The following is a 27,740-nucleotide window of genomic DNA, read 5'->3' as shown; positions in this document are numbered from 1 at the left end:
AGAGATCACTGAGGACCAGAATTTGATTCAGTGGGGAGTAATTTTGAAATCAGACTTCTTTAGTCTTCCTGATAACCAATAAATGCATTTACTTCATTCAGTTCCTCTGTTCTTTAGGAACGGGGAGATTTAAACCATGTCCTTAATTCTTTGCATTTCCTCACCTGCTTTTTATCAGCAATTTAATGGAAGCATATTTTTTACTTCCTGGTTGTCCTCTTGTGTTTCCTGGAAAGTTACCAAATCTAGAATGGCTTCCATTCCAAAAGCATCTTCCACTCCAAAAGCCAAAAAATTCTAGAATCATGATCTCTTTCATCCCCTCTGTATCTTGGGCTTTCATTAGGCTCACCTCTGTTCATTTTCCAAGATCAGATATTTCATTCTATTTCCTCTTGAGGCTAACATTTATTACCTTTGTTCCTCCGATCATTTTCCCTTGTTGGATTTAATGGACTCTCTTGTTTTATTTACCATATTTTTAAAATGAATGATGCTGATCCCTTGTTACTTGTTCCTCACACCAGGGATGTATTGTTTTAGTGAAATCCTACTCTTTTAATAATCAAAGTAGGAATATAGTGATGAGTTAAGAATGCTTTGCTTTCTTTCCAGCATATGAGTTTTACCATTAGCTATGGTTATCTCTTTTCCACTGGTATAGGGGATACAGTCGAAAAGCTAAATTTTCTAAAATCTGGTGATTCTCCCCTGGGTTTTTCGGAGTTTTTTCCACTCTTAATTCCAGACGTTTTTGGAGGGGCCCTTCTAGGAACAACGTTCTCTTGATGGACTGCCAGGAGCTTATGTTCCCATTTTGCTTAATCACGATCATCTTTTTTAACCAGGACTCACAGTTTACTTATTATGTGAAGATTTAGCTCAAGTTTTGCTGGGAGACTGAAGGATTATCTACTTAATCTGATTACACTTAACCGGAAGGCATCAGAACTGAATTTCAGAACTTTCAGTTACTCTGAGTAGCTGGGACAAGTGGAATATAGGAAGGTCCTTCCATGTTCATTCTGTTAACAGATATTTATGGAACTTTATGTGTTGGGTACTGTTCACCTATGAATAGGAGGGACATGACCCTTGCTCTCAAGGAAGTCACCATCTTGTGGGAAAGATGAACAGATATGTGTTGCAATATATGGTGTTAGCATCTGTGACTGGGGCAGGCTCAGTGTTAGAGGAGCACAGACACGTGGGGAATGAGAGAGAAAGGACACATGTACTAAGACTTGAGGGAATAGAGAAGCACCTGGGGAGGCTCAGTTGGTTAAGCGTCCAACTCTTGATTTCAGCTCACATAATGATCTCATGGTTTGTGAGATCGAGCCCCTGGTCAGGCTCTGTGCTGACAGCTCGGAGCCTGCCTTGGATTTTCTTTCTCTCCCTTTGTCTCTCTCTGCCCCTTCCTCTCTCTCTCTCTCAAAATAAATATATAAACTTTAAAAAGAAAAAGACTTGAGGGAATAGAAAAGGTAAGCAGAGACGAGGGTATTCTAGAAGGAGAAACGAACTGAAAAAAAGAGGCATGATATGGGAGGTTTAGGGAACTGCACGCATTTGATAATAACTGGTGATGGCGTATGCACACTGGGGTGTGGACGGGTCCGGGGGATATGGGAGAACATGCAATCCAATTAGGAGTGGTTTGTGTGCCATGCTAAAGAGTTTGCACATTATCCTGGAGATGCTGAGAATTCCTGAAGAATCTTAAGCAGAAGTGTAATGGTCAGATTTGTGATCTAAAAGGAGCGTTTTCACAGTGGGACAGGCCGACGTGGCACAGAATGTCCATTTCACATGTATAGAGGGGGTTTGTCACAGAAGCTAAGCCTCCCACCAACGAGAGTCAGAGAGTCTGGCACAGCCCAACATCTGAACATTTACCTCTTTTTCTTCTTCTTCGTCCTTCTTCTTACCCACCCAGTCTCCCTCTTCTCTTAAATATTCTCTTAGGAAGCCCTTAACACTTCAACGGTTCGCAGGTGGTCTTCTTAAAATGTCAGTAAAAATACCCTAGTTTAGTTGTGAATGTCTTGGCTTTTCTCGAAGGTTAATGTTAAATTGCTTACTGGCTGAATTTCCCTTCATGGAATGCTTAAAGTTCCCGCTTTCCCTTTTGCCACCTGAAATTCTTTATCATTATCCATTCTTACTATCAAAATAAGGGAGGGGGTAAAACAGAAATTCAAGTAAATTGATTTTACTATTGACTTGTGGTCCTTGGAGAGAGTTTATCAGTAGAATATAAAAGCCAGAGTGACCTTAATGTTTTTCATAATGTCTTTTTAACCGTAGGTTATGACCCATTGGTAGGTCATGAAATCAATTTAACAGGTCATAACATGCACTTTAAAAAAAGAAAGAAACAGAACCTAACCTAATAGAGTAGAAAATATCAGAGTGCCCTGAATATACTGAGTTGGTACTGTTATATGAAACTTATGATTCAGTTATAGGCATATATGTTCATTCATGCAGATAGCATAAACTATGTATCTTACAATGGGTGGTCATCAAAAAAATTAAATTTTTAAAAATAAAAAACAGCACACAAAAAGTTTGAAAAACACTGCCTAAGATCAACATTTTTTCCACTCTGAAGATGGAAAAAGTTGAGAAACAGAAGTTGACTTGTCCAAGTCAATGAATTAGTGACTACTGCAAGATTTGAACTCGGTCTCCTGATAGTTTGACATTCTCTGCCTAGCATGATTGACTAATATGAGGACTGGAGTTTGAAGACTTCATTTACTTAAATACCCTTGAGACTATATTGCAAAAGACAATCAAATGTTCACAATGCTTTGTAAAATTCTTTCTTGTGGATGACTTTGATAGATGTTCATATTTATATACCAAATGAAGATAATCTAGTTCTCACTGTTTCTCAGCTGAATAGCTGAATAATTATTTAGGTCTTTTCTTTCATATTCCTTCACCATCCTGAAAAATAAACATTTCAGGACATTTGGAGTCATTTTTCACCTAAAATCAGGGAAGCATTAGGTATACCTAAAGGCTCCTGTAGCCTTATATGGTTCTACTGATTTAATCTTTCTAATGGATCTGTCTAGATTTTTACTTCTTTTTTCCAAGAAATTAAATTCCTTTTTTTTTCTTCACACAGTATTCTATGACTTAATTTCAGGAAGGCATTGAGGCACAGCACGGAACACTAAATTAGGAATCAAGAGACCTGAGTCCTGGTCCCTCTTGTCACTCAGTTTATTGTTTGAATTTTAGCAGATCCCATAACATCTTTGGACTTTGGTTTCTTTCTTTTCTTTCTTTCTTTTCTTTCTTTCTTTCTTTCTTTCTTTCTTTCTTTCTTTCTCTTAGAAAGACCATGCAAGCGGGGAAGAAGGGCAGAGAGAGAAAGGGAGAGAGAGAATCTTAAGCAGGCTCCACGCTCAGTGCAAAGCCAAATGCAGGGCTCAATCCCATGACTCTGGGATCATGACCTGAGCTGAAATCGAGTCAGATGTTCAACCAACTGAGCCACCCAGGTGCCCCTGGTTTCTTCACTTGAACGTGGATCTAGATTACCTATGAGTTCCTATAATCAATTAGCATTTCCCAATCATGTGGAAGTTATGGATTTATTTCCATATGAAAGAAACTATTGCCTAGGAATTTGCATATGAATATATAGAGACATGTTGTTGTGTAAAATTGTATGGAGTTCCTGGATTTTTATAACCCACTTATAGATTCACAGTTTTAAAAACCTGCTTTAAATAACGTCCTGTGTATCGTACAACATGCCCGATTCTCTATGTTTCCTTTTTTGAACTTCCTAAGGAATTCCCAACGGTGTTTCCTTCCTATTTCCTTAATGATATCCTCCAGAGTTCAAGGACTTCCAGGGCTGGCTGGAAACCTGAGCAAGCGAGACCAACCACATCATTTCCTTGCAGTCTGTCACCTTCACTTAATAAGTCTTATTTGTCCATTCAGTAACTCAATAGTGTTTTCACTTTGAACGGTGACATGAACAACACCACCTTAAAATCCATTTCCTGTATAGGAACCCTTTATTCACTCATTCTACAAATATTTACTGAGCACCTTCTTGAGTCAGGGACTGGGTTCCATGTTGAGGATATAATGGAGAATAAGATTGACAAGTGCCATTTCCTCAAGAGGCTTACATTCTACTGGAGAGACTGATTAAAAATAAAAGCTATCGAAGAAATTCATGAAATTACTTCAAGTTCAATGAAGTGTGGACCTTGAGGCCAGGCTGACAGGTCTGGAGTCCCACTTCATTACTTACTATTTGTATGTATCAGCCCCCCATCTGTGCACTACTTCAGAACCCCTAGCCTCACTCATTTCCAGGGTCTTTGACAGTGAATGGAAGGAAAGCCTTTTTTTCCCTCTACCTTCCTAGGTTCACCAACCAAGCCCTCCAATGAAACTGATAAGAAACAGATGAACAAGAGAGAGAGAGAGAGAGAAGGCTACATGCATATACATGCATATACATTTTGCTTCAACAAAATGAAAACTCAAGGAGGCAGCTAGATGAATGAAGCTTTATATGTGATCTTAGGCTAAACAAAAGAAAAGAGGTTTGAGCTTCTGGGCGGGAGAGGCATGCTTTGGAAAAGGGAAGGTAGAAAATACATAGTAAATAAGGGTTGCCTTGCTCTGCAGATAAGAGTCTCTCAGGTGAGTTGTCTCTGGGTGTAGATCTGTCTCTCCCTGGTGAGAGACACGTTTACCAATGGCAATTTCCTTTTTTAAATGTAAATTTTCCTTTACAAAAGGGGAAAATTGTACTCCATTTTAGGTAGTTAGGGGAGCTGAAGAGCTTTTCCTACATATGCTGGTCCTCAATTGCATTTAGCTCAAACTAATCCCTATGACAAAGAGGCACCTTTGGGGGTGGCATATTCTGATACCTTTCATTCTTCCCATTGAAACTTATTTTTCAGGAAGCAGCATTCCTGTGGAAACCAAAAGAAAACCAAAAGTGAATGAATGAAGCAAATTATAAATCCAATGTTGGGGATCAGATGGAAGTCAGTCAAAAAGACTCCTGGAGTCTGGGATCAAAACCTCTTTAGACGGTGGGGTGAAGATGGCTGTGATAATCCAGCTTCCAGCTTTCCTGGTTTGCAGTTTGAATGTCTTTAGTGATGGCAGGTGCATCGGTGTCACAGACGTGGTTAGTTTTCAGGACAGAGCACGGAAACATCCGTCATTTGCTTACAGAGCCCTTTGGATGGTCTTAATAAGGATCTGTGAGGTCAGGTTTTTGTTCTCAGTGGTGCCAAGGCAGAAGGGTGAGAGAAAAATGGGAAATGTTAATTGTTGACAAAATGTACAAAGCGGCAAGAGCCAATTTACAAAGAGGCGAGAAAGCTCAAAAGGAGCAAACATAGCCAGAATTCAACAACCCACAAGGATGTGCTATAGTTTTTCATTGAAACATAGAACTTTTCTCTCTACAGTCACTCTAATTTCTATCAAAGACAATCAAAGTAAAGACTAATTTGCAAAATAAATCTAGTCTCATTAAACTTGGCCTGATTATTTGCATAAGCACAGCAAAAATAGTAATTGATCTTTTAGGCTCTTTTAAGTCTGCACTGCTGGAACTTTAAATAACTCAGATTAGACTTTTAAAAGCCTCTTGAGGGTAGGAAGCCACGCCAAGGACTTGCCATCAGTCTTTACCTGTAGTGCCTTTAGGTTTGAGTGATTTCCTTCTTTCTTGAGGTTTCCAATATATTTTAATGTTCCTGGGCCTGCCTCAAAGTGATATTCCTTACTCACTTAGAAGGCCAGGAACCCTGTAAGCCAGGTATCAGTTAGATATCCCACAAGGACTTTGTAAGCATTGGCTCCCTACAGTCAAAATTAGTTCCTTTAAACTGTCTGGTCATAGGGGCACCGGGCTGGCTCAGTCGGAGGAGCATGTGACTCCTGATCTCAGAGTCATGAATTCAAGCCCCATGTTGGGTGTAGTGATAACTTAAATAAGTAAAACGTAAATTAAAAAAAAAGGTCTGGTCTTATCTGATTGTATGCACACCATTCTCAAATGTGACATTCCAGTCAAACCCTTGGTAACATAACCAAAGTTTCAAATTGTGCTATGTTTACAAGGAAAACAGATTCTTATTAAACTTACGCAAATAATTGTGTTACCACGAAAATAAGAGTACTCGGTAAGAGTTTCCAAATTCTGGAAGGATCAGAGAGGTCAAAAAGGAGGGGTTTCACAAAGGTTTCACAAAGGTATACTTTAACACGTTGCTGTAAGTTATTGATAACTTAAGAGAGAAGAGAAAAAAGATTCTTTAAATCTGGAAAGTGAAACATTAAAGAACCAGCGATATTTCAAACAAAAGGGCCATAAAAATTATAATCATCTTCAGTGTATTCAGTTCCATGAATTAATTCTCGTTTTGCTTGATTTGGGATTAACAATTTTATGAATTCATCACTTTCTCCATTGGAGTTCCGTGAATCTCTACCCAGTCCGGTGGCATGCTATTAAAGTTATCAGAAACCTGTATTTCAGATTACTTACCAGAGTTTTCCCCATGAATCTACTTGAAGATATGCACGTTCACCTTTAGTTGACTGCAAATGCTTTCCGAAAGACTAAAAGTAAAGCATTAATTGTATGTGGATGACAAAATAAAACCTGATGAAAGTTCATTATGGGATAATTGACAAGTAAAGTTTGTTATTTCTGTGGCATACAACATTTTGTAATTACTGGAATTATGACTGATAACATGGGTACTGAAAAATTTCTAGAAACTTTACATGATTTCTGAATAATGTGTATTAAAACATCTGTCCACACAAATATAACTAAAGGAGGGTAAGACTCACTTTTTAGGGGCTCCTGGGTGGCTCAGTCTATTGAGAGTCTGACTCTCGGTTTTGGCTCAGGTCATGACCTTGCAGTTTCATGAGTCAGAGCCCCACTGTGCTGGCCATGCGGAGCCTGCTTGGGATTTTCTCTTTCTCCCTCTCTGCACCTCCCCTACTTACTCTGTCTCTCTTAAAATAAATAATCTTAAAAAAAAAAAAAAAAAAAGTAAAGACCATCAGGCAGAAAGCAAATTCTTGCTCAGCCTTTAAAAAGAGAGAGGGATGGGGCGCCTGGGTGGCTCAGTCGGCTAAGTGTCTGACTCTCAGTTTCTGCTCAGGTCATGGTCTCATAATTTCATGAGTTCAAGCCCCACATTGGGCTCTGTGCCAACAGTGCAGAGCCTACTTGGGATTCTCTCTCTCACCCACTCTCTCTGTCCCTCCCTGGCTCATACTGTCTCTGTCCCTCTCAAAATAAATAAATAAATAAAATCTTGAAATAATAAATAAATAAATAAACAAACAAATAAATAAGAAAAAGGGGGGAGAGGATGCACCTGGGTGGCTCAGTCGGTTAGGCATCTGGGGCTCAGGTCATGATCTCATGGTTCTTGAGTTTGAGCCCCATATTGGGCTCTGTGCTGACAGTTTAGAGCTGGAACCTGCTTTAGATTGTATCTCCCTCTCTCTCTGCCCCTCCCTGCTCACTCTCTCTCTCTCTCTCTCTCAAAAATAAATAAACATTAAAAAAGAAAAGAAAAGAAATAAAAAAGAGTCACTTCTTATTTGACAATGCTTCCCATGCAGTTTAACATACCAACTAAACCTAATTGGCTTAATATCTCTCTTTCACAAAGTAAGAGAACAAATCCTTTGAAATTTTCCAAGTGACCTCTACAGAGTCTCAAAGTTGTCTTCAGGTTAAAAAAAACAAAAAAACCCACCCCATTTAGAATTGTGGGAAATTTGATTTGGGGAGATTTGTCTGAAATGCCAAAAGATTTGTACATCTGACTAAATACAATCACAGGTCACTATGAAACAATACTTCGTTACCTATGTAACCAAAGTGACAGTAAAAGATTTCAAAGCAAATGTAGAATGTCACATGACTAAAAAAAACCTTAGCACTTTCAACACTAAGAAGTCTCAGTTGGGGGCGCCTGTGTGGCTCAGTCGGTTGAGCATTTGACTTCGGCTCAGGTCATGATCTCGCAGTTTGTGAGTTCGAGCCCCGCATCGGGCTCTGTGCTGACCGCTCAGAGCCTGGAGCCTGGAGCCTGCTTCGGATTCTGTGTCTCCCTCTCTCTCTCTGCCCCTCCCCTGCTCATGCTCTGTCTCTCTCTGTCTCAAAAATAAATAAAACATTAAAAAAATTAAAAAAAAAAAAAAAAAGAAGTCTCAGTTGTCCTAAGAAATCAAAGACAAGATAAAGACAACACAAAGCATAGGAAATTATTGTGTTAAGACACAGAATCTGTTTTTTAGGCAAATTACTTAATAGGTAAGAAAAACCTTTTAGCATATCTTTTAAACAACAGACCAGTAATGTGAACTCCAGTCTTGTATCAGCACATCATTGATATTAAAATTCATTTAAAATCCTATGATAAATAACATTTAATTTTAGATAGCTGACCACATGACACAAAATTTTTCTCTTTCTTATTATAACTTCCTATATCTATCTACATTTTTGTCCTTTATTTTCCTCTGTCTCATCTGAAACAAACTTTAACCTTAAACTACTGTAGGACAAAATCACTCTCCTTTTTCTTACAAAAAGTCATCTTTCATCTCTCATATCTTGTGTAACAAAAAATGCCTTATTCTGAGGCGCCTGGGTGGCTCAGTCAGTTGAGCGTCTGACTTCGGCTCAGGTCATGATCTCACGGTTTGTGAGTTTGAGCCCTGCGTCGGGCTCTGTGCTGACAGCTCAGAGCCTGGAGCCTGTTTTGGATTCTGTGTCTCCCTCTCTCTCTGCTCCCCGCTTGTGCTCTGTCTCTCTCTCTCAAAAATAAATAAACACTAAAAAAAAATTTTTAATGCCTTGTTTTTCTTGAAGAATTTGCACACAGAACTTTTTCCTTCATCCTTATTATTCCTAGTAGTTTATTTACATATATTGATTAGAATTTTTAATCCTTGGTAACCTTAATTTCTAGTGAAAGCAAGGAAGCAATTGTGAATTGCACATTACATATGCTAGCATTCTGTGGCAAATTAGCAAATTTATGAATACACCAATTGTATACTTTTTAGAGACCTGTGTTTCTTCACAGTACAATTTTTCTAAGAGGTAAAAGAATGTGTTTACTAGAGACCCAAATATCTGTTCTGTCTGTAATAAGAGGCCAAAGGTAGATAAACTGGTGTTGAGCAATTAATGTTGCAGCATTTTATCTTATTTCAAAATGACCTACCTTTTCAATGAATATACATCGTTTAATTTAGCTTAGTATTACATTAAAGTTTTAAATTACTGACAAGATTTGGAAAAGTATTTTTAAGCAGAAAGTCTCATTTATAAATTTTATTCCACTTCAATTTAACTCATGTATTCTTAACAATTATGCTTGGACTATTCATGAAAATTTCATGAGACGTTAAATAAATCAGCCATCATCTAAAGTTATTTTCTTGTTAAGAAATTTTATAACATATGCATGTGAGGCAAATATTAAAAACTCACAGAAGTAAAGAAACTAAGAGTTAAGCATATGCCTTAGCATGAATTTATAATTTTATAATCTTAACTGGTAAAGATAACTTAAGCTTATTTGACAAGTAAACCCAGGTGGAAGAAAATTGTATGTTTGCATTACATTTAATGCTGACAGCTCGTAGGACATAATGACTTTTATTTAATTAACAATATTAAATAGCCTATTTTATCAAAGATTATCCAAGCTCATATGGAGTTGCAAAAAAAAAAATGCATTTGGGTTCGTTCTTATTTTTCTGGCAGTTTTAGGAATACTTCATTTATATAAGTGCTTATTTCTTTCTGAATCACTTAAAGCAGAGCTCTTTTCTGAATTTTGGCAATATCATCCTGAGGTAGGAAACCACTCCATATACAAAATATGCACATGGGGACATACATAAACATTCAGACAGGTACAAATAGGGATCTTATAGCATTCATTTAAAAATTGTACCCATGAGTCAGATACAGTAATACAAAACTCACTCGTTTATGGAAAATAGTTGGATCCAAATTATGTTTTTAGTAGATGGATCAAGTTAACAGTTACCTGCTCAGTCATGGCTAAAACTTTTTACCAATATTTGTGGGGAAGACTTTTAAGATTTTCATTTGCCCTTAATAAATAATCTCATAAAGGTTGTATACTAAATTGTGGGCAAAGGGCCCTTTAAAAAGATCAAGGACAGTTTGTTTCCAAAAAGCCTCTATTTAAAATTTTATTATGTTTTTCAGCCCTAAGCAGTTGTAGGTGGTTGCTTTAGCCAAATGTTATCTATCTTATTGGATGTTTCCATTTTAGGAAGATAGTAAGATTTCCATTTCCAAGGGACAGAGAAAAGGATGTAAGTTTTCTCTCAGGAAGAGTTTAAAGGCATATTTGCTCAAATCTGGGGCATTTACTATTTATGTTTAAAATTTTTAGTTTAAATATAGGACAGTCCAATGAATTATTCGTCATCGAAGTCCAAAATACATTCACGTAGGGCACTGAATGGGAAGGTCTGGAGCTTGGGGACTTCATTCAAGCTGTTTCTTGGCTGTCAGTATTTACACTGGTCTCACAAAATATTTTGCAATTCTCTTTTTAAAATTTTTAATGTTTATTTATTTTTAAGAGGGGGGAGGGGCAGACACTATTTAGCAATTCTTAAATTTTGTTTTCAGTCTGTTCTCCATCTCCTAATCTTGTTTGTTTGTTTTTATAGGCCAGCTAAGGCACTCCTTTTTTTCCTTTGAGTCTGTTCTTCCCGTAGGTTCCAATTAGATAGTTGTTTCAGGATAAGAGCTCTCTTTAAAAAAAATCCTAAAGTCCGTGTGTGACAAACCCACAGCTAACGCCACACTAAATGATGAAAACCTGAAAAATTTTCCTCTAGGATCAGGAACAAGACAAAAATGCCCACTCTAGCAAATTTTATTCAACATAGTACTGGAATCTCTAACAAGAGCAACTAGGCAGGAAAAAGAAATAAAAGGCATACGAGATTGGAAAACGAGTAAAAATGTCTCTATGTGTGGATGACATGGTATTATACATAGAAAACCCTAAAGACTGAGGGGAAAACACTATTAGAGCTAATAAACAAATCCAGTAACATTGTGGGATACAAAATCAACATGCAAAAGTCACTTGGGTTTCTCTACAGTAATAATGAAGTATCAGAGAGAAAAATTTAAAAAGCAACTCGAGTTACAATCGCATCAAAAGGAATAAAACCCTAGGAATAAATTTAATCAACGAGACGAAAAACTCGTTAACTAAAAAGTATTAAGACATTGCTGAAAGAAATGGAAAACACAAATAACTGGAAAGATATTCTGTGCTCATGCATTGGAAGAACTAATATTGTTCCATGCCACTCAGATTCAATTCAATATACAGATTCAATATACAGATTCAATTCAATCTCTATCAAAATTCCAATGGCCTTTTTTATGGAAATAGAGCAAACAGTCCTAAAATAAGGAACCACAAAACCCCCTGAATAATGAATGTAATCTTGAGAAAAGAACAAAGCTGGAGACTTAATTTCTGATTTCAAACTATATTACGAATCTACAGCAGTCAAAACAGTATGGTGTTGGTATAAAAACAGACACATAGATCAATGGAACAGAATAAAGAGCCCAGAACTGAACTCATGTATATACGGTCAATTCATTAATGACAAAGAAGCCAAGAATACACAATGGGGCAAGAACAGTTTCTTCAATAAACGCTTCTAGGAAAATTGCACAGCTACGTGGAAAAGAGTAAAACTGGATCCTATCTTATTCCACCCATAAAAATTAGCTCAAAATGGATTAAAAACTTGGATGTAAGCCATGAAACTATAAAACTCATAGAAGAAAACAGGTGGTAAATTCCTTGACATCACCATTGGCAGGGATTATCTGGATTTGATACCAAAAGCAAAAGCCACAGAAACAAAAATAAACAAATGGGATTCTATCAAGCTAAAAAGCTTCTACACAGCAAAGGTAACCACCAACAAAATGCAAAAGACAACCTACTGAATAGGAGAAAATGTTTGAAAATGATATATCTGTTAAGGGATTAGTATCCAAAATATAGGAGAATTCAAACTGCTCAATAGCAAAAAACCAGACAATCTAATTAAAAAACGGGTAGAGGACCTAATGCACATTTTCCAAAAAACATATACAAATGGCCAAATCATTATGTTGTATACAACAGCTGCCTGAAAAGGCGCTCAATATCACTAATCATCACATAATCAAAAATCAAAACCTCAAAGAGCTATCAACCCACACTTGTTAGAATGGCTATCATCATAAAGATAACAAGTGTTGGTGAGGAAGTGGAGAAAAGGGAACACTTGTGCACTGTTGGTGGGAATGCAAATTGGTGAAACCACTTTGCAATGTGAAAACAATATGAAGATTCCTCAAAAAATTAAAAATACACCTGCCACATGATCTAGCAATATTGTTTCTGGGCATTTATCTGAAGAAAACAAAATCACTAACTTGTAGAGATTGTAGAGACTTGTAGAGATATTCTCACCCCTACGTTCACTGTAGCTTTATTTACAATAGCCATGACCTGGAAACAGCCTAAATGTCCAACGATGGATGAATGGACAAAAAATGTGATACACACACACACACACACACACACACACACACGATGGAATGTTATTCAGCCATTAAAAAGGAGGAAATTCCGGGCGCCTGGGTGGCTCGTCTGTTGAGTGTCTGACGTCGGTTCAGGTCATGATCTCATGGTTCATGAGTTTGAGCCTTGCATCAGGCTCTGTGCTGACATCACAGAGCCCTCTTCACATCCTCTATACCCGTCTCTCTGCCCCTCGCCCACTTACTCTCTCTCTCAAAAATAAATAAACATTAAATTATTTTTAAAAAGGAGGAAATTCTATTTGCAGCATCATGTATAGGACTTCAGGACATTATGCTAAGTGAAATAAGTTGGACTAAGAAAGACAAATACTTTATGATCTTATGTAAATGAGAATTAAAAAAAAAAAAAAAAGACCTCATAGATACAGAGAACAGATGGGTGGTCACCAGAGGTCAGGGGAGGTTGGGGTAGGCAAAAAGAATGAAAGTGGGCAAAAGATACAAATTTGCAATTATAAGATAAATAAGTCCTGGAGATGTAGTTTAAAGCATGGCGACTAAGGTTTACAATACTATATTATATATTTGAAACTTGCTAGCAGGTTAATCTTGAAAGTTCTCATCATAAGAACAATTTTTAATATGTGGCAATGGATGTTGGCTAAACTTATTGTAGTAATTACTTCACAATATAGACAAATACCAAATCATTATGTTGTATACCTAGAACTAATATAATGTTATATGTCAAGTATATCTCAATTAGAAAGATAAATATCAAAAAAAGTCTTTCAGGGGTGACTGGGTGGCTCAGTCAGTTGAGCGTCTGCCTCAATTCTGCTTAGGTCACGATCCTAGGATCGCGGGATTGAGCCCAGCATCAGGCTCTGCACTGAGGGTGGAGTCTGCTTAAGATTCTCCCTCCCTCTCTCTCTCTTTCTCTCTCTCATTCTTCCCCCCTCCCCTTCTCACACTCTCTCTAAAGATTAAAAAAAAAAATTATGTTATATATGAAGCCCAAATTGCCAAATACACCTATTACAACGTCATTCTAAACCAATTATCCCTTTATATCTTTAACCACGGACATGAAAGTCATCTCCAAAGAGAGTGTGAAAGATAGAGCATCCTCCCGCCCCCCTCCACCCCAGGATCTAAAGTTGTCCCTAAAGATAGCTTAAGAATCAAAGACCTTTGTTATCACAAGTGGTAAGGAAACTCTGGTCTTCTGCAAAGTGGAGATGCCTTTAATCACAGGTCTGCTAATCAGTCTCACTGAATAGGCTACTCTGGAATGGGACTTTTTTCCTGGACAAACGAGGAAATGAAAAGAAAAGACGCCAAAGCCTTCATGCAAACTGTGACCCCACATGAAGACAAAACATCCCTGAGAGCTGGTATGGTTGGACAGGCAATGTTCCTTGTGCACTTCATATACAGGGTTTCCTCGCTGCCAGATGAACAGCCCCCCTACCCCCCAAGGCGCCAGAGACCAAGGAGAGTACCCCAAGCTCTCAAGACACAAAATAAAATGGAAGGAGACTCTCTTGTAAGTTTTCTCTTAAGATGAAAGATATAAAAGTCAGAGGCGGCTAAGGATCAATAAGGCAACGATTACCTAAAACCAAACAGACAAGACTCATAATCCAAAGAATGAATTCTTACAACTATCTTTCTCCTGCTGATTTAAATCTGGAAAGGAAAAGACAAAGAGACTTTTACCACCCTCATTCAATTGGACTTTGCAGACGGAAACTAGGGAGGCTGACTTTGGTAAGGATTTGTATCTTTTGCTAGTTTTTCAATTTTTTTAATGATTATTTCTTTTTGAAGGAGAGAGAGAGAGACAGAGCTTGAGCTGGGGAGGGGCAGAGAGAGAGGGAGACACAGAATCCGAAGCGGGTTCCGGGCTCTGAGCCGACAGCACAGAGCCCGACGCGGGGCTCGAACTCACAAGCTGTTAAGATCATGACCTGAGCCAAAGTCAGACGCTTAACTGCTGGGCAGGGAGGACAAGTTATGGGAAGGTGAGGGGCACAAATGTCTCATAAATAAGGGTTGTCTTGTTAATGCAGGGAAGAGTTGTCCCTGAATAGTATCTCTGTTCCTGGCAAGTGATATTTTTACAAATGGAAATTTCCTTTATAAATGGAAATTTCCTTCATAAAGGGGGGAATTTATATACTATGTTTAGGCAGTTAGAGGAAGTAAAAAAGCTTCTCCGGCATCTGCTGCTTCTCAAATTGCTTTGCTCAACATAATCCATGTGCCAAAGAGGCATATTTTGGGGTGGCATATTCCAGTACCCTCCAGCTACTTGTTCTGCTCCCGCCACCAATGAGACAGACTGCTCTGCGAGGTTCTGGTAGACTTCACGTGGGCCAATCCGATAGCGTCCTGCCCCGTGCTCGCACCGTGCACCTGCTGTCACGTGGTCAGGCACATTCCCATCGGCGTTAAGGGAGCTTGCGGGCACCATCTCAAGGGAGCTAATGGCCCGTAGGGCAGACCTCTGACCAAACAGATAGAGGTGCCATCGAGAAAGCTCTTCCCTCATTCCAGCCAGATGGAGGGTCCTGAGATACATTTATTCAGGCAGCTTCTCAAAGACGATCAGACAAATTCAAGCAATCAGTTGTATTTGATTCCACGCAGTGGCCGTCACTGAGAGAATGCGTCACTTTGTGTTGGCTGTCCCTCCTTACCCGACTCGCTCATGCTCTCCTGAGATGCTACTCACTAATCATGTAGCGATGTGTATGCTTCTCCTGCAGGCTCCGCTTCTGGGAAAGCCAGGTTAAGACAGGCCTCTTTAACAAATTACCTCTCAATGCCTCAGTTTCCTCATTTGAGAAATATAAGTTATAAGAACAGTGGCTGCCTCACAGGGTCGAATATTAAGCAAATTAACATATGTAATGCGCTTACTTAAGCGCCTGGCACCCAGTACGTGTCACAGATGTGCCCGTTTTATTCTGATTTATTCTAAGGGCAACGACGAGCCATTGAAGAATTTTAAGAAGGACTATCATGATCTGTTTGACAGTTTAATAAGTTCCCTCTTGGACCCATGTGGGAAATCGATTAGGGGGAGACAAGAGAACACGTGGAGAGACATTTATGAGCCTGTTGCAGTAGTAATGAGAAGAGAGTTTGGTAAGGCAGGACAGAGTATTAGCAGTGGAAACCCAAAGAAGAGGACAGATCCAAGAAACAACATCAGAAGCGGAACCCGCCGAACTCTAAAAAACAGATGGGATGCGAAAGTGAGCAACAAAGGAAAACAACCTAAAAACTACATTGGTCTTCATGCTATGCGGACGATGTGCTGTAAAGCCAACCCTTTTTCTCAGGATAGGAAGTCAATTCTTTCCATCCTTAGCCCCCAGGTTTAGTGTTCTCTTTTTACTGGGATTGTCTTTGTTGAGTGCCTTGCCTGCTCTTCACCCACACATCCGACAACTGCCACCAAAATGGTATTGCCTACCACCCATGTTTAACCTGCTGCCCCTTCCTGGGCCCCAGGGATGGAATCGTACAACAGAGAGGCACAGTCTTCATCTTGTGATGGCAGCTTCTGACTGCTCTTCCCAAGTCCTCAGCTCTTTCCACCTCAGCCCATGTACCTATAGCCTCACCTACTCCTACAGGGCCATTTTCTTTCTTTCTTTTTTTTTAAATGTATGAATTTATTTTGAGAGAGTGAGAGAGAGAGAGAGAGAGGGAATGAGTGGGGAGGGGAAGAAAGAGAGAGGGACAGAGGATCCGAAGTGGGCTCGGTGGGGACAGAGAGAGCCTGATGTGGGGCTCGAACTCATGTACCGTAAGAGCTGACTGTCAGACGCTTAACCAACTGAGCCGCCCAGGCGTCCCCTAAAATGCCATTTTCATTCTCATTGGCTATATTCTTTCTCCACCTTTACTCGTTCCTCACTTCATGTCCTCAGAAACAGAAAAATGGTCCTTGACTTCTCAAACAAATCCCATTCATCTCTACTCAACCTCCTTTCAGCACAGGTCAGTTGACCCTTCTGATTGTTCAGGCCGAGAATTTTAGTCTTTCCATCTACTTTCCCTTCATTTATGGCCCACATTCAATTTGTCGGTAAATCCTGTTCGTTCTCCTTTCGCCAACTTCAACCACTCCTCACCCCCATGGCTCCTCGCCTGGTCCAAGTCACCGTGTCCTTCCTCTGGACTATTTCAATAGTTTTTCACTGGTGTCTCTGCTTGTACCCTTGCTCCCTGCAATCTGTTCTCAAGACAGTGGCCTGGGTGATCCTGTCAGAACCTGCAGATCACGTTAATCTTCTGCCCAGCATCTTTCAATGGCTTACCATCTCGCCCAAAGTAAAAGCCAGTGTCTTTTAGCCCCCTAACATCTGGCCCAGTTCCCTCTTAGCTCACCTTTTACTAGACCCCATTCACTCCAGTGCAGCCTCATTAACCCCCTTGCTTCTCTCAAGCACACCAGGCATGCTACTCACTGTTCCTTTGGATGGCCATGTGATGGCCCCAGACCTCTATGTGGACGATTCCCTCACCTCCTTCAGGTCTTTGCTCAGACCTCACCTTCTCAGTGAAGGTCTTCCTGACCATCCTCCCTCCCCACCAACCATGACCCACCCTATTCCCTTCCCTGTGGGACTTTTCTCCAGGACACATCCTTATCACATTACGTGTATTAACCTCAGATGGAACGAGCCTGGCTCCCATCATCTATCTGCCCATCCTCCCTTCTCACTTCTCAACCAGCTAAAGTCCTTTTGGACAGAGTGGAGGTGGCAGGAAGTTTGGCAGCGACCCCCTGCTGATAATTTGGGGTTTTCTCACGTCAGCGTCTGTCAATGACACGTATGGTTTGTTTTCATTATCTATATGTCGTCAACTGAAAAGTATCATTCTACACTAACTTCACAATAGCATGACCCCAAATTTTACACAAGTGATTCTTTACAGCCCTCCTTTGTTGTGGCTAGTCGGCTCATTATCTGTATCCTGTCCACAAGGACAGGAGTTTTTACCTATTCTTTTTGTGGCTGCATCTCCAGCACTTAAAACACTGGTGGCACACGGTAGGCCATCAATAAGCTGTGAATTAGGGGCGAATTAGTGAATGACTCATCCTCTCTGCATTTACCGTACATGACCCTCCGACTCTCAGAAATGAACAGAAGCCATTCCTCAATGAGAATGCTAATCTCATTTCATTTTCACAGCAACTTTATATTCCCATTTTTCACAGGAGGGCAAATCTGAAGGAAACAGGGTGTTTAATTCAAAAGTCACAGGAAAAGGAATTGTAGAGGTTGAGTGATTTACTCCAAGTCCACTCGAGAGAACCAAGATTCTAGCGTATGCTATCCTGACCATAAATCCGATACACTCCAGTATCCCGGAGCTTTGATTCTCTTTTGGATCAGGTGCCTTCATATTCTTTGACTCGATCTGTAACACCAGTCTTGGCCAACTAAGCTCAACACTCAAAATCCAGTTGGTCTGGTTTGCTTCGGTTTTTAATAACCGTGCTAACCTAGCAAAAGTGGGGCTGGTTGCCTAGCTCTGCCTGGTTGAAACAACAGGATTAGGTAGCCTGAAAACAGATGTTTCAATCCAGCTCATCTGCAAAAAAATATAAAGATTCAGGCTGTCAGTACCTGAAACCAAAGGCTATAACTCTCAGTTTATATAGAATTGCATGAGTATAGGGACTTAACCAAGTTCTGGTCAAACCATCTACGTACATCCTCTCATGGCCTTAACATGGCCTTTTCAAGGAATAATTTTTGTCATTTCTTCTTAATTCTGAGAAAGAAAGTACTATCTTTTTTTCTTTCTTTTTTGTAATGTTTACTAAATTTATTTTTGAGAGAGACAGAGACAGAGCATGAGTGGGGGAGGGGCAGAGAGAGAGGGAGACACAGAATCCGAAGCAGGCTTCAGGCTCCGAGCCATCAGCACAGAGCCCGACGCGGGGCTCAAACTCACCAACCGCGAGATCATGACCTGAGCCGAAGTCAGACGCTCAACCGACTGAACCACCCAGGCGCCCCAGAAAGTACTATCTTTTAAGTACCATCCAAATCCTTATATATAAGGCTATCAAGTACCTACTACATATACTACATAAATGGCACAATATTTCTTGTCTTCCTACTACATATACTACATAAATGGCACAATATTTCTTGTCTTCCTGTTCATAAGTAAGTATTTAGCTTTCTTTGTAAACTTCCATTTTCTCTTAGTCATCCATCTATCTTCCTTCTTCTCCCCCATCTTCCACAGCCCACTCCCACTCACAGAAAATTCATTATTATCAGGGGTTCACTCCGGTTTTCCTTCCCTTATGGCTTCCCCACTTCAACTATAGACTGCTTAGAGTTCCAAATCCATTTCTTTGTACAAACACAGATTGTAAATATTCAAAAGCTGGTGACTAAAGGAAGGGAGAGGAACCCCATTCATGATTTGAACCAGAGAAAGGGAGCAGATGCTATCAGATGCCCCATTTTAATGGCATACAAATAACATGACTCAAACCGGTTCGGGTGCAGTCGGCATACATCAGACAGTAGGAGAAGGACTGCTGAGTTGGCAAAGGGGGTGTAAATAAAAGCTGACTTTAGTTTGACACCTATAATTACACCCAAGCCATAGTTTGCATTTTGATTGTCTAAGAAAGAAAGAAAGAAAGAAAGAAAGAAAGTGGATAGGAAGATTAAATTTTGTTTTTTTATTAATGGAACAGACTCAGATATTGTTTCCTTACAGAACTTTATCATTTATTTTATTTATTTTTATTCTTACAGAATTTAATTTTTTATTAAACATTTTTAAAGTTTATTTTTGAGAGAGAGAGAGTGAGCGAGCATGTGCACAAACAAGGGAGGGGCAGAGAGAGACAGGGGAGACAGAATTCCAAGCAGGCTCCCTGCTGTCAGCACAGAGCCCCATGTGGAGCTCGAACCCACGAACCATGAGATCATGACCTGAGCCAAAATCAAGAGTTGGACGCATAACCAACTGAGCCACCCAGACACCCCTAGAATTTATTTCAAACCAGAACTTTTCTTACAGAGGACACACATGAAAAAGGTAGGGAAAAAAAAAAGAGCGTAATTGCTTAGACTTTCATAATAAATGCCGCATGGATTCTATAGGAAGCATTAATTACAGTCCTGAATTAAACTTTGAAGTGGTTAGAGGAGAAACAGTGCCTCTGCCTAAGTCTACATGTAATATTTCAACTGATTTAACAGTGTCCGGTAAGGAGTTATTTGGTGCAAAACAATTTTTTCCCTTTACTCTCCCAGGTTACTGGCCGCCCATCCCCCTAATCGAATGGACAAGAAAAAGATTAACAAGAGGAAAAACCCTAGGTCTCTCATATATTTTATATAGGAGTTCAGAAAGAAATGAAAAGTCAAAAAGGTAGCCAGATGATTGACGTTTATACACCACCTTAGGCAGAAAAAAAAGAAAAGGGATTTTGAGGTCTGGGGAGGAGGAAGCAAGTTATGGGTGTTGAGGAGAGGAAATATATGGTAAATAAGGTTTATCTTCTTAGGCAGATAAGGTTTATCTTCTTGTCAGGCGACAAGAGTTGTCTTTGGGAGTCGCTTTTCTGCATCGGCTGGTTCTCAATTGCCTTTGGCTCACAATTATCCATATGCCAAATGGGCATATTTTGGGGGTGGTGTTTTCTGGTATGCTGTGGTATTCATGATTAACACAGAAGAGTTCCTGTCCTCAAGGAAATTTATAGCCTAAAAGGAAAATGAGATAGATGTATAAAGTGCTGTAGATGCTAAGAAAATGTAGAATTTGCTACTATTTAACAGATTTTAGGTTTTGTGAAGAAGGCGACATCTTAAGGATGGGTAGAATTTGTATCGCTGACAAATGGAGAGAAAATGGCAAGCAAACGGGCAGGAAATTTCAGGAAATGTTTAGTGATAGGTGAATAGTCATGTTTGGTTGAAGGAGATATTAGGAGAAATGCATTGGAGAAGAAAGCAAGTACCAAATCATAGAGTATTTGAGGCTGTTTGAGCTGTTTCATTTTTATTCTGTGAGTCCTAGGAAGTCCCTGAGCGTTACTGAAAAGAAGGTTGACATACTGAGTGTGAGTTTTAGAAAGTTCTTTGACAGTGGGGCACCTGGGTGGCTCAGTTGGTTGAGCATCTGACTTTGGCTCAGGTCATGATCTCATGGTTCATGAGTTTGAGCTCTGCATTGGGCTCTGTGCTGGCCAGGTGGAGCCTACCTGGGATTCTCTCTCTGTCTCTCTCTGTCTCTCTCTCTCTCTCTCTCACACACACACACACACACACACACACACACAAAATAAATAGACTTAAAGAATAAAAGAAAGTTCTTTTTTTTTTTTTTTAAAGTCCTTTGACAGCAGTTGGAGAATATTTACAGGAGGTAAGACTAGAGTCTCAGAATAGAGTAAGGAAACCATTATGTAACCTAGGACCTGGACTAGGTGAGGAAAATGAGATATATATGAAGGGTGTTTGGAGGTAGAATGCACGTGATTTGGCAACCGCTTAAATGCATACCTACCCATTCAGGGGAAAGGGAAGACATGTGGTGAGAGGAAAAGGCTTAAGTAAGGATTTTGTAAATGACAGAAGTTCAATTTGATTCACCCAAAAAGTTACAAAGGAGAATTTATTCGCAAAATTAGGTTACTAACCTAACTTTGGGAATGTTAAAAAGGAGACAGCACGTCCCAAATGGAGTCACTTGTGCCCCAACCCCACGTCAGCAAACCTTGACTTCACTTGATTTCAGTTTCAATGCTCAGGAATGTAACCTTCAACCAGTCAACAGGGAATTACCTGGTCAGCACTAGTGAGATAATCTGCCAGATAGACCCCTTCCATTTGCTTGGGGAAAGCGACTGCCTGAAGCAATGTATTCTTTGCTCATAATTTCCTTTTTTTTTTTTTTTTTTTTTTTGCTCCCTTTCCAGCTTTATTTTATTTTTTTAATGTGTATTTATTTTGAAAGAGAGAGAGAGAGATAGTGCAGGGGTACATGCACTAGCAGAGAAAGGGCAGGCAGAGAGAGAGAGAGAGAGAGAGAGAGACAATCCCAAGCAGGCTCTGCGCTGTCAGCACAAAGCCTGCCTCAGGGCTCAATCTCACGAACCGAACCTCGAGATCATGATCTGAGCCAAAATCAAGAGTCAGATGCTTAACAGACTGAGCCATTCAGCCTCCCATCCCTTTCCACCTTTAAAAACCTTTCCTTTCCTACAGCTTGGGACCTTCTTATTGCTGGATGGGATGCCGCCCAACTCATGAATCATTGAATAAAGCCAATTAGATCTTCAAATTTACTCAGCTGGATTTTTGTTAATTCAAGAGGAAGGACAGAAATAGAGCCAACTACAGACAATTGAATCAGGGCCTCAGATGTCATTCTTCCCCCATATCCTCTCATTGAATGTAGACTTTATTCTTTTCTACTGCAGAGAAGCTCTCTCCATGCCCGTGGATCACCATCAAAGCTGGTTCTTCTAACTGAGCTCCTACAGAACGATGGGGTCTCCTCCTGAGCCAGTTTGGGCTTTTCCAGAGATGGACACTGATGGATGGGCTTGGGTCATGTATCCGTCTCTTGGGCCAGTCACTGGACCTGACATCTGAGGTGCTGATTTTGGCATTTCCTGCTAGAAAATCACCGTTGAGGGTCCCGGAAGGTATCGGAGGCATAGCCACAAGGGAACTTCTTGGGTATGGAGGCATCTCAGCTCCCTCAGTGGGGACACAGCACAGAAGACAGAGGAACATAAATTGTGAATGGGGTTCTGGGCCACAATGTTTGGGAGGATGATGATGCTTTGAACAGATAAAGAAATAGGTTTGGGTAAAGTAGCCAATTTTATTTTAGACATCTTATTTTTAAAGTATATCAGGCTATTCATGTGGCATTGTGTAGGAGGCCCTTAGAAATTGGGATATTTCATTTTTTTAGGAGAAATTGGTTTTTACACTGTAGATTTGGGAGTCATTAGCACATAGGTTATGATAAAGCTAAATGGATAAGACTGTTCAGAGAGGAGGGTGGAGGGCAGAATCTAGGAAATTTACATCATTTTAATGGTGGGCTTAAGGGGGTAAAATGACAAAATAGGCTGAGAAGGAGCTATCAAATAACAAGGAGGGAAATGGGTAAGAAGGTATAAAAAAAAAATCAGAGTGATTTGTAGGTTCCCTTTTATCTTCTTTATGAAGTCACCAAATTACCTCTGGAGCACCTCTTATGGTCACTGGATTTTGTCAGGGCACCAAGGGAGATAGAAAAGACGTAGAAGACAGAGAGGTAAAATAATGGTAGACTGTTTGAGAATGTGCTCGGGGGGGAGGGGGGTGGGGTGCGGTGGGGAGTGGCTGGTCAGCACACTGATAATACTTGGCCCTTTTGCCACCTTTGGCATATGCACCAGAAGTTGCCATGACAGAATAAGGGGAAGAACGGAATGTGACAACCCGTGAAAGCGTTTGCTTATCAGCTCATTGTAACAGAAAATTACATATGAGACATAGTGCCTAACGAATAAATGGGTGGTTTCAAAGGATCATCACCCTCCTGGCTCAGAACAAGGCTAGGCTTAAAAATATCATATAATAATTGTTATTTAAACAGAACAATCCTTTTGTCTGTTTGGGTAATAATTCGTTTTGCTTATACTTTCTTTTTTTTAAATGTTTATTTATTTTGAGAGAGAGAGAGAGGGAGAGAGAAATAATCCCAAGCAGGCTCTATCAGCACAGAGCCCAATGAGGGGTGCGATCTCACAAACTGTGAGATCATGACCTGAGTCAAAATTAAAAGTCGGATCGTTAACCAACTGAGCCACCCAGGCACGCCTATACTTTCTTTTTTCTTTTTTCATCTTTATTTATTTTTGAGAGAGAGAGAGACGCAGAGTGCATGTGGGGGAGGGGCAGAGAGAGAGGGAGACACAGAACCCTTAGCAGGCTCCAGGCTCTGAACTGTCATCACAGAGCCCGACTGGCGGTTTGAACTCGTGAACTGTGAGATCAGTTGGCTACTTTACTGACTAAGCCATCCAGGCTCCCCTATGTTTTCTTTTTTCCAATTGAGTTTCTCTAGCAAATGATGACAGATTAGTAAGAGGTCATCATGTAGTGAAACCATCACTGTATAAGAAGGTAGGAAACCAGGATTACGAGTTATGAACACCACTCTCCTGTCCCTGCCTCTGCCCCACCACGCATATGAAACTGTACGTTCCAGCCCTGCAACCTCAAGGAAGTCACTTAATCTCTGGGTTTCAGTGGCCTCAACTAAAAAAAAAAAAAAAAAAAAAAAATGGGAATGATAATATTTCTTTGGCTCCAGGACGGGGATCTTGGATGGCTTCTTGAGTGTCCTTCTGCTGTGGTATGATCATTCATTCACGTGCCACATGTACAGGGGATACAAGACTGAAAGGATTTTAGTTTTCCCATCTCCCAAGAGCCTTACAATCTGGTCTGCGGAAACAAGGGCCATACAATTACAATTGGACACAAAAGTGGAGGCAGCTGAGATATACGGAGGGCATATGAGGACTTGGAGACTCATGTCAGGCCAGGGAAGTTTGGGGACTTCCTCAGGGGAAGTGACACTTGAGCTGAGCCTTGAAAGGGGTTTCCATGCCAATAATGAGAAGAGGGGTTCCAGGCAGAGACACTAGCACATGGTTTTAAAAGGAGACGTGTGTTGAGAAAGAACGGAAAGTAAAGTCATATTACTGAGCTATAAAGAACAAAGCATGAAGTTAATGAAAACTCGGGGCTGGACAGATGGTCAGATGTATCGCTCAACCAAAACAGTTACTAAGCACTCACTGGTTGAAAGGGATACAGTGGTCCCCGTTACCCACAGGGGATATATTCTAAGACCTCCCCCCCTGCCCCCAGGGGATGCCTGAAACCATGGCTAGTACCCAACCCTGTATATGCTGTTTTTTCCTATACATACACATGTATGGTAAAGTGTAACTTATAAATTAGGCACAGTAAGAGATGAACAACAACAATAATAAAATAGAACAGTTATAACAATACACTGTAACAAAAGTTATGTGAATATGGTCTTTGTCTCTCAAAGCTGCTTATTGTATTGCACTCGCCCTTCTTCTTGTGATGACATCAGATAATAAAATGCCCACGTCATGAGATGAAGTGAGGTGAATGATGGAGGTGCTGTGACGTAGCGTTAGGCTGCTATTGACCTTCTGAGGGCCTTCATCCGTAGGAAGATCATCTGCTTCTGGACCGCAGTTGACCATGCATAGCAATTGAAAGTCAGAAAGGGAAGCCCCGGGGAAGGGGGGTCCGATATGTACTAGACGCTGGGCTCACTAGGAATTACAAGATCCTGGAGAATGGTTTGGGAAGGCTATACAGTTAGAACAGAAATAAAGCTGTGAGAGAATCCAGGAAAGACACGGTAAAAATCTATGAAAGACAGTGGCTGGGGGAGGGGGAGAAAGATTTAGGAGATAGAAAGAACCTTTAGTTTACTGAATGAGGCATAAGGGGAGGGAACGATGAAGGATCACTTTCAACTTTCTGGCTTGGGAAACTGAACGGACAATGGTGGTGTTCCCAGACATAGAGGGTATAGGAATAGAAGCAGGTTGGTGACAAGTGTGAAGTTTGGGCACTCATATCTGTCATCCTACTTTTGTTTTATGACTGCAGTGTCATGCTTCATATTTCTGAAGGCACTGAAGTACTTTTGTTTGCCTTCTGCCTGCTTCTCACTCTTGCCTTCTGCAGAATTTGGGGGCCAGCGAGTAGAGAACGTTTCTGGCTTTACTCCGGACAGGTTGACTCCTTCATTGGCCACAGTCTCATTCTTGGGTGTTCTAGGCTGGAGGTTATTCTGCTCTGGTCAATAGTCACCCCTCTTCCTCCATGTCCTGACTTTCAGAACTTTCTTGGAATCTCTACTCCTTCTGTGGCTTCTATCTTACTCGCTTTGTTGGGCTGTGTTAGGAATGTCCACACCTTCTTCTTTCTTTACCATGGTTTTAATGTGGTTTTTGGAAAAGAGGTAAGTGGGGATGCTCAATCTTCCATGTTAAGCCAGAAGCTCCAGAATTTGATCTATGATAGGATGTGTTTCATAGCTATGGCGTGTCTTGTAGAGATATAAGGTAGGTAGGTAGCTGTCTGTATGGACTTGGAATTCAGGAGGCAAATCTACATTACAGACAAAGATCTGGAGTCACTGGTATAGAAATGATGGGTGGGGATGAGATTGCTTCGGGAAAGCATGCAGAAAGAAAATGAAATAGGAAATAAGCGTAATGCTGGGGACTATCAATATTTGAGACCATTGTTTTTCGGATACAATATTCCTGGTATCCTAGTTAGGGAGACTAACGATAGTTCAGAACGTTTCCCTTATGGATAAGAAGGACTTAACCGGGCTCTGCAAGCTCAGGAATGTTGCATTAGGCGTAAAAGCTGTAGTAAGATGATTAGGTGTAACAGAGTTAAACAGGGGGAGGCTAGGAGTTCCTGAGATGGGAAAGATAATCAAGGGTGTCAGCAGCTCCAGATGATGCTATCTAACTCTTTTGGTTCTGGGCCCATCCTTATGAATCTGATGAATGATGGCTCCCATGATCTGTTTTCCCATTCTTTTCTTCTGCTGAGAACGTGGCCCGGATTCAAGTACCATTGTTCAGTGTGATATGTCTTCATAGTCTCCACCCATACGGTAAACATTTACTGAGGCCTTAAAATATGCCAGACTCTGGGTGAGGTGCCAGGGATATGAAAATATATAAGATAACATTCCTGCCCTCAAAGAACTCCTATATATATGCATAGACTGCTCTTCGTACTCCAACTCAGTGCTGCTAACCTCCATTAATTTATTAGCAAAGATCTTGCCATTAGCTTTTAGGGAAAGTTTGGCTCCCCCTCATATAGGTAGATACGGAAATTCTTTATTTTGGTGCTCACTGTGGTCATTTTGTGTCCCTGGTTAAACAAAAGTGGGTTTTTTTTTCTTTTTTTCTTTTTTTTTTAAATCTCTCTAAAGAGAGATAGAAAGGCACACTCTAACTCCATATATCACAGTGCCTGGTTAGCACAGTCAACTCTCACTGCATATTAGTTTACTTAATCTTTTTGTTTTTTATGACCTTAAAATATTATTAGTAAGCAAGGATTCTAAAAAACCACAAGCCACAGCACAACAGCAGATATCAGAGAGGGCCAATTAAAGAAAAGGTTGTTCACGAGTAGAATTTAAGATAAGCACAGTTGGCAAGCAGGTCATTGATTTTAAAAAATACAACTAATCAAAGAACAATTGTCTTTTGCCTTCCTTATAAACATCAACATCCAAACGTAGGTGAATTCTTTTAACCTGGAATTTAGGCTGTTGTATCTCTAATGTCTGTTTTGTTTTTTTTTTTAAACCCCTGGGGGTTTTAAAAGTCTCCGAAGACAGAGGGAAAAATTAATTAAGCAAAGAATAAAAATGTAGGTTGGCAAAAGGGTAAGTGGAGAATTACTCTAGTATGGCGCATTATTATTATTACCTAAACTAATTAAATTTGTAACTAACAGGATAAGAGCAGTAATGGAATAAGAAGAAGGGAATTGGACTTTTTTTCTAGTGTAGGTAAAATTTGAAAATTTTTGTATTCATGGATCCGTTCCATCAACAAACACACTCAGCATGTGCCAGGCACTGTGCTGAGTGCTGGGGATACCAAGATGAACTGGACGCCTCTTCCTTCTTAGGGAGATACGCACTAATAGCTAAGTGAATCCCCCCCCAAGAAAGTTACAGCGCGGTGTGTTGCAAGATGAACGGCGGTGTTGAAATTTGCTCCGGTTTTACTCCAGTTATCTGGTGCTGCCACCTGCTGGGCATTTTCTTTTCTACAGCGTTTAACCCCAGGCCCGGACAGAGAAACCAGAATTTCCTTGGTGGACAAGGCTGTCTGTCTCTGCCTGTTGGACCATGCGCTTTTTCTTGACGAGGACACCTGCCCTCCTCCTTTGCACTAAGCCTCCCC

At 40.3% G+C, this 27,740-nt stretch overlaps 1 long non-coding RNA gene across 2 annotated transcripts in view; it reads right to left on the bottom strand.

Moving 5' to 3' along the window:
- Positions 1 to 4,911: 4,911 nt before the first annotated feature.
- The window catches only part of LOC125920124 (uncharacterized), a 28,442-nt gene continuing 5,613 nt past the window's right edge, over positions 4,912 to 27,740 (bottom strand). For both annotated transcript variants that reach the window (XR_007456950.1, XR_007456951.1), the window contains exons 2-3: positions 6,560 to 6,633; positions 4,912 to 5,283 (exon numbers count right to left, since the gene is read on the bottom strand). This is a non-coding gene — a long non-coding RNA (uncharacterized LOC125920124). The remainder of the gene's footprint in view (positions 5,284 to 6,559; positions 6,634 to 27,740) is intronic.

This window comes from Panthera uncia, chromosome B4 (assembly GCF_023721935.1).
Source record: "Panthera uncia isolate 11264 chromosome B4, Puncia_PCG_1.0, whole genome shotgun sequence".
In the NCBI taxonomy this organism is placed as follows: domain Eukaryota; kingdom Metazoa; phylum Chordata; class Mammalia; order Carnivora; family Felidae; genus Panthera; species Panthera uncia.
This window is presented reverse-complemented; position numbering and strand designations above follow the sequence as displayed.